The sequence below is a fragment of the Octodon degus genome, unplaced genomic scaffold (genome assembly GCF_000260255.1).
Source record: "Octodon degus isolate 3935 unplaced genomic scaffold, OctDeg1.0 scaffold00168, whole genome shotgun sequence".
NCBI classification, from domain to species: Eukaryota; Metazoa; Chordata; class Mammalia; order Rodentia; family Octodontidae; genus Octodon; species Octodon degus.
The window spans coordinates 2676483-2682175 of NW_004524744.1; positions in this window are offsets into that span (position 1 = coordinate 2676483).

Sequence of the window (5693 nt, forward strand, 5' to 3'; positions counted from 1 at the left end):
ACATACATACATACATAGATAAATACATAGATACATAGATTGATAGATATAATTATACTACTGTCTATTAGTTCATCAAAAATAATGCTTTGTTCTTGTATTGTTTGATCAATTTCACATCCTTATCTATATCTTGAAATCTGAGCAACTACTTTGACGATAACAATGTGCAATATAATAATCATAGTTAATTTCTTGTCTTTTTTGAAATTCTGTATTATGGTTTATTGTTGTCTTTTCTCTTTAAAATTAAAAAAAACTAAGACAAGGCATGTTAATAGGAGTATGGTCATAAGAAACTCGTACATAAGCATAGTACCAATTATACAGTATTACTGAGAATATGACATATATGATTAAGTATATCTTATTTACATGAATGTCTTCTGCATTGTCATTCCTTGTATTTTCTTTTATGAATGCTTTTCATCCAGGTATCATTTTTCTGAATTTATTAAATGCATCCAGGAAGGACTGTGACTGAATTTGTGGACCCAACCCAAAGACTGCTGGTGTCATTCAATAAAGATATCATTCATTGACAGTTCTGTCTTCTGTAGTGCTGTTAGTGTAAAGGGAAGGCATGTGGTTTCCTAAAACTGTTTTTAGGAATGGCTTTTAAAAGAATACAAATGTGTTGGAAACAAGTAGAGTTTGATTGTGCATTTATTTTTCTAACAGTGTTTTAAATAGACACATTTCTACATAAATATATTTCATTTCAGTTCATAGAAAATATATTAAAGAGTTTGTGATCCTAAGAAAGTGATACAGTTTTAAAATAAAAATAAGTAAATATTACCAAAAAATTAATAAATAAACACAACATTAGTCTAGGTCAAAAATCTTATGATTATATATATATATAAATTCTGTGTTTAAGCTCAAGAAGAAAAAAGTCCATTAGAAAATACCCAACATGGTGCTGTGGAGCTAGCTCAGCAGTCTAAGCCCCTGTCTGGCAAGAACCCTGGTTGAATCCCCCTTACCAGACCACCAAAACTGGGCATGGTAGAGCACGCCTGTAATCCCATAGCTGAGGAGGCTGACACATGGGGATCATTATGAGTCTGAGCTGCATGGTGAGACCCTGTATTAAATAAATGATTTAAAAAAAATTTTAAAAATAGCCAACATGGAAAGAGTTGGCCATATATTCTAGAAAACAGACTGAAAACACGTAATGTAGGGAGGGAGGTAAGCAAGAATAGACAGGGAGGAAAAGAAGCAGAGTTTCAGGAAGGGGATAAAGGCTGAGAGTACAGGGGCTCGGCCTCAGGCATTCAACTTGGGGAGTTACTGGTATAAAGTGGAATCTCCTCTTGCGAATCCCTCCCTACTCATGGTAAACAACTCTGGGGGGCATTAAGCAGAAAAGCAGAGTGACTGGAAAGTCTACTTTTAGTTGTTAATGATGAAGGAAAATACTGAAAAAAGCACCAATAGCTATATTTGTAATAGAATCCCAGCAGGATTATCCTTCCTTTTTCTTGGTCTTTATTGATATACATTGTAATATAAGCAAATGCAATGTGTTAACTCCAGGGACCATTTAAACTGCTCGTTTTCTTGGAAACAAATGGTCCACCATGACTGTAACACATGACAATATAAGCAAGTACAGAAACTAGACTATTGATAATGTTTTCTATTATAATATGAGTAAAACACTCAACAAGGAAAGTTCACTTCTAGAAATGACCAGAGTTAGGAAGTTTTATTTGAATTTGTAGAAGTTTTGGATTATTTCCCAAGTTACTAGCTCAAAGTGTAAGAATCTTTCAGGGGAATAGTCTATGTGTTTAATATTTACTGACCAGAAAGAGATTTGTACACTGAGTTCAAATGTTATAGAAGTAAAAATAGCATGGACTTTTGAAATGCTCAAAAACTGCCAGAGGCATAATGTTTATTGTCAGTTCTTTAATTCAAGTTCATTTCAAAAATACAATATTCATATATCAGTAGCCAGGTAGGTATAGAGGAAGGATATTACTATCATGGTCTGTAAATGGCTCTTTTCATCTGAGATCAGAAAGGGGATTTCATTAGCGGAAGAAATAGTAAGTCAAAATACATGGGATCAGAAGATCAGTGGAACCGAGAGCAAGTTGCCTCTGGCTTTGTAGTTTTCTCAGAGATAAGGGTCAATTTTATATGGATGGTCTTTTTTGGTGGTTTTTTTTTTTTATGTATTATGATACTGATGAAGGTGTCATATTGAGAAATTGGTTTTTCTTTCCTTTTGGTTGGAATTTACCTATCATTCTAGCAAGCCCGCTTGGAGCATTGTATGTAGCGCAAGACCAAAAAACATGATACAAGCATAATGAGTAGTTGGAACATTTCTCATACGATAAGGAAAGCAGAGTAATTGAGAGTCAGCAAATCATAGTTATCAATCAGATGGTGAATGCGGTGAGTGTGGGGGTCAGATCTGACTTACTGTTGTGGTCCAGAGAACCTGTTTTGTTTTTGTTGTTAATTATTTTTGTTGATATTTATGTTTAAAAGGTCCAATGCATTCATTGTTTTACTAGATGAGGGATGTGGATCACAGGTGACATGGATTCCATGTTTATGAAAGATTTACCTAAAACGAGGGCTAAAAGTGTAAAATAAACAGAACGAACTAATTACAAAAGTAAACAAAAAGAACATAGACACCTCAGTCAGTCCATCAGCTAATATGGATGGATTGAAAACTCATTTTCTACTCAACTCTAAAATTAATCCTCTTTGATAATGGGACAAAGGTTATTACAGTAATTTCAGAAAAAGGAAACTGACAGAAAATAGCTTAGGAGAGGAAAACGATAGAGGGTATGTTGTTCCTTTTGAATCTTTACTCACCTTTAATTTGATCTTTCTTTTATCTAACAAATTCAGGGAAATAGTCTTTTTTTCTTCCGCTTCTCCAATTAAGACTGTTTCATATATTTGACTAGATTGAGAGCAGAAGTAATTCTCACCCTAGTTCTGAATTTTAAAAAATGTGAATCTCAAAAGTTTTGAGATTTTTTGTTCCAAACATTTAACTAAATGTTAATGTTAACAAGTGAATCATCCAAGTCTCAGTTCTTATCATCTAGTTTCTGATGAAAAAAGGAACCAGCTTTAACTACAATTTAAAAGAAAGAACAGTTGCTTCTCTCCTACTGTTAAAAATTTCAGCACTATAGACAAGTTCCCTTGATGCTAATATAGATATGGTGGGCCCAACAGACAGGTGGAGTTGGCAAATAAATGTTCATTTCTTCCTTTTATGACTCAATGTTATCATGAGGGAAATGGAGAACATTTCCACAACACAGCTGTGAAGGATTCTCCAGCTCATCTATCAAGATAACACAGTCTTTTACTCCCCTGCAGTTTGGCAACCAGTGGAGAGCTAAGTAGGAGATAGAAGATGCTTCGCTTTCCTCGTCATGCAAGTTGTGTTTTGGAGTTTGCTACCTGTGATAATCTCTTTTAGGAATCTATGGAATTATTTGTCTGAGTCGTAGGTGTGGATAAGATGTTAGGGGTCATGTTTGCATCCTTTCTCTAGATGACGATGGTGTACCTCTGGTGAAGGAGTAGCTAGCACTTTGAAAGCAGAATTTATTCTAATATTGAGGAACTCTAACTTTTAGAAGAGTCTTCATTATATTTAATCTTAAATCCTCCAAAATACAGTTTTACTTATTATTTCTAGTTTGACACTTCTGATGTCAGCCAGAAAAAAAATGTTTTATATAAATACACCTTCAATTCTTGAAATCAGTCATCATGTTCATTAAGCTAATGATCTGATTCTTTGAATTATCCATTCTGTGAGTCTCAAATCTTTTCTCTCAAGAGACGAGTGTATCAGCTCAAAACCCAGCTTACCATGAGCTTCTTGAAGGCCCATGTGAGCCTGTTATCCTTTCTGACCTGAGGGCTGGGCTTTGGGTGCTCCACTGAAGTTCTTCCTGAGACCTCAGCCTCAGTCAGAAAGAGGATCCAATACATTGCTGGCCACTTTTTGAAACCACACACACCTGTGAAGCAACATGGTGAATTCCGTAGTATTTTAAACTTTTAATTTCCTCCAGGCAAAAGGAATTTTGGAGGAGCAAAATGTAAATAATAAGCTAAATAATTTCATTTTTCCTCATTGGTCTATGACTTTTAAGCGCTTTCATTTAGCCAGACATAAATTCTAAAGTGTCCTCTAATCTCTTTCATCTTGGCTATTTCCAGTGAAGTTTATAGCTTCACCTTTTTCCTGTTACCACCACCTTGGCCACTGGATCTCTTTTTAATATTATTATGAAAACATTTTAAAACAATAATTAGGGTACATATGGTCCAAGATGATTCCTTTGGCAACCCAAAAGATTTGAATTTATGCTTTGTCCTTGGGAGCTCATAACCAAAATAAAGGTGTAGCTCCTTTAGAATTACGTGTAGTATTAGAGGCATCTAATTCATCCATAAACCTTGTCAAACTCCCTTCTACATGTTCTAAATGCACAAATGCAGTTAAATTATGTAGATATAAATTTTATGAATTATATAAATGGGATATTATACATATGGGACGCTTGTATCATATACAAAGTGGACTCTGAGTCTACTTCCAAAGATATTTTTCATGGCAGAATATGGGTTTAGAGCCAGTCAGATAGCTCAGCAGACTAAAGCGCCTGCTTAGGCCATTGCAGGGACTGGGGTTTGATCCCCAGCATGCCATGCTGGCCCCACCCCCAGGGTGCACTGAGATGGTGAATGAGACTGGGCATGGTTGTGTGCTTCTATAATCCCAGAGCATGGGATGCTGAAAGCAGGAAGATCACTATGAGTCCGATCTGTGTAGTGAGATCCTGTAGACCCTATATCAAATACATTTAAAAAAAGAACGAGTTTAGTTATATTCAGTTTTTCAAGAGAAATACAAATCTATATTTTTCAGTAAAAGTCTTTGATCTTTTAAAGGATTATAGTATTTGATTTTTCTTTTTTTTGGTACTGGGGATTGAACTCAGGACCTTGCATTTGCCAGGCAAGTGCTTATCATTAGGTTATCACCCCAACCCCTAGTTATTGATTTTTGAAGTTGGCCTTGTCTTTCAAATACATCTTCTGATCATTTCTAGCCCATTAATAATCATTTGGAACTTTATTTCATAGTCATTTTCTCTCAGTAATTTTAGTAATTCTTACAATATGTTGAGAAAAGTGTTACAGTACATATTATGCAGTCACCAAAAATGAAAGTATGAAAACAACTTTGATGTAATTAAACCAGGGATGGTGACACATGTCTATAATCCCAGCATCAAGAGACTGAGCCACCAGGATCTTGGTCCTGAGGTTAACATGAATTACAGAATGTATTCAAGACCAGCCTGGACTACATAATGAGATCTTGTTTTAAAGCCAAAAACCAAACCAAACCAAAAAAAAAAAAATAACAAAAACAAAATGTAAGAGAAATAAATAAATTCAGTGTAAATAAAGGCAGAGATAAAAATAAATGCATCTTCTGTTAAAATTATATCTTTAAGACCTGGATTTAGAAAAAGGAAAAATAATGAGAAAACATGAAAAATGGCATTGTGAATTTGGATGGAAACTCTGTAGGTAAGTTAAATTTTTTCTTCCCTTTCTTATTCAATATTTTTATAATTCTTCTCCAGGAACCTACATAGCTTATTTTTTATTTT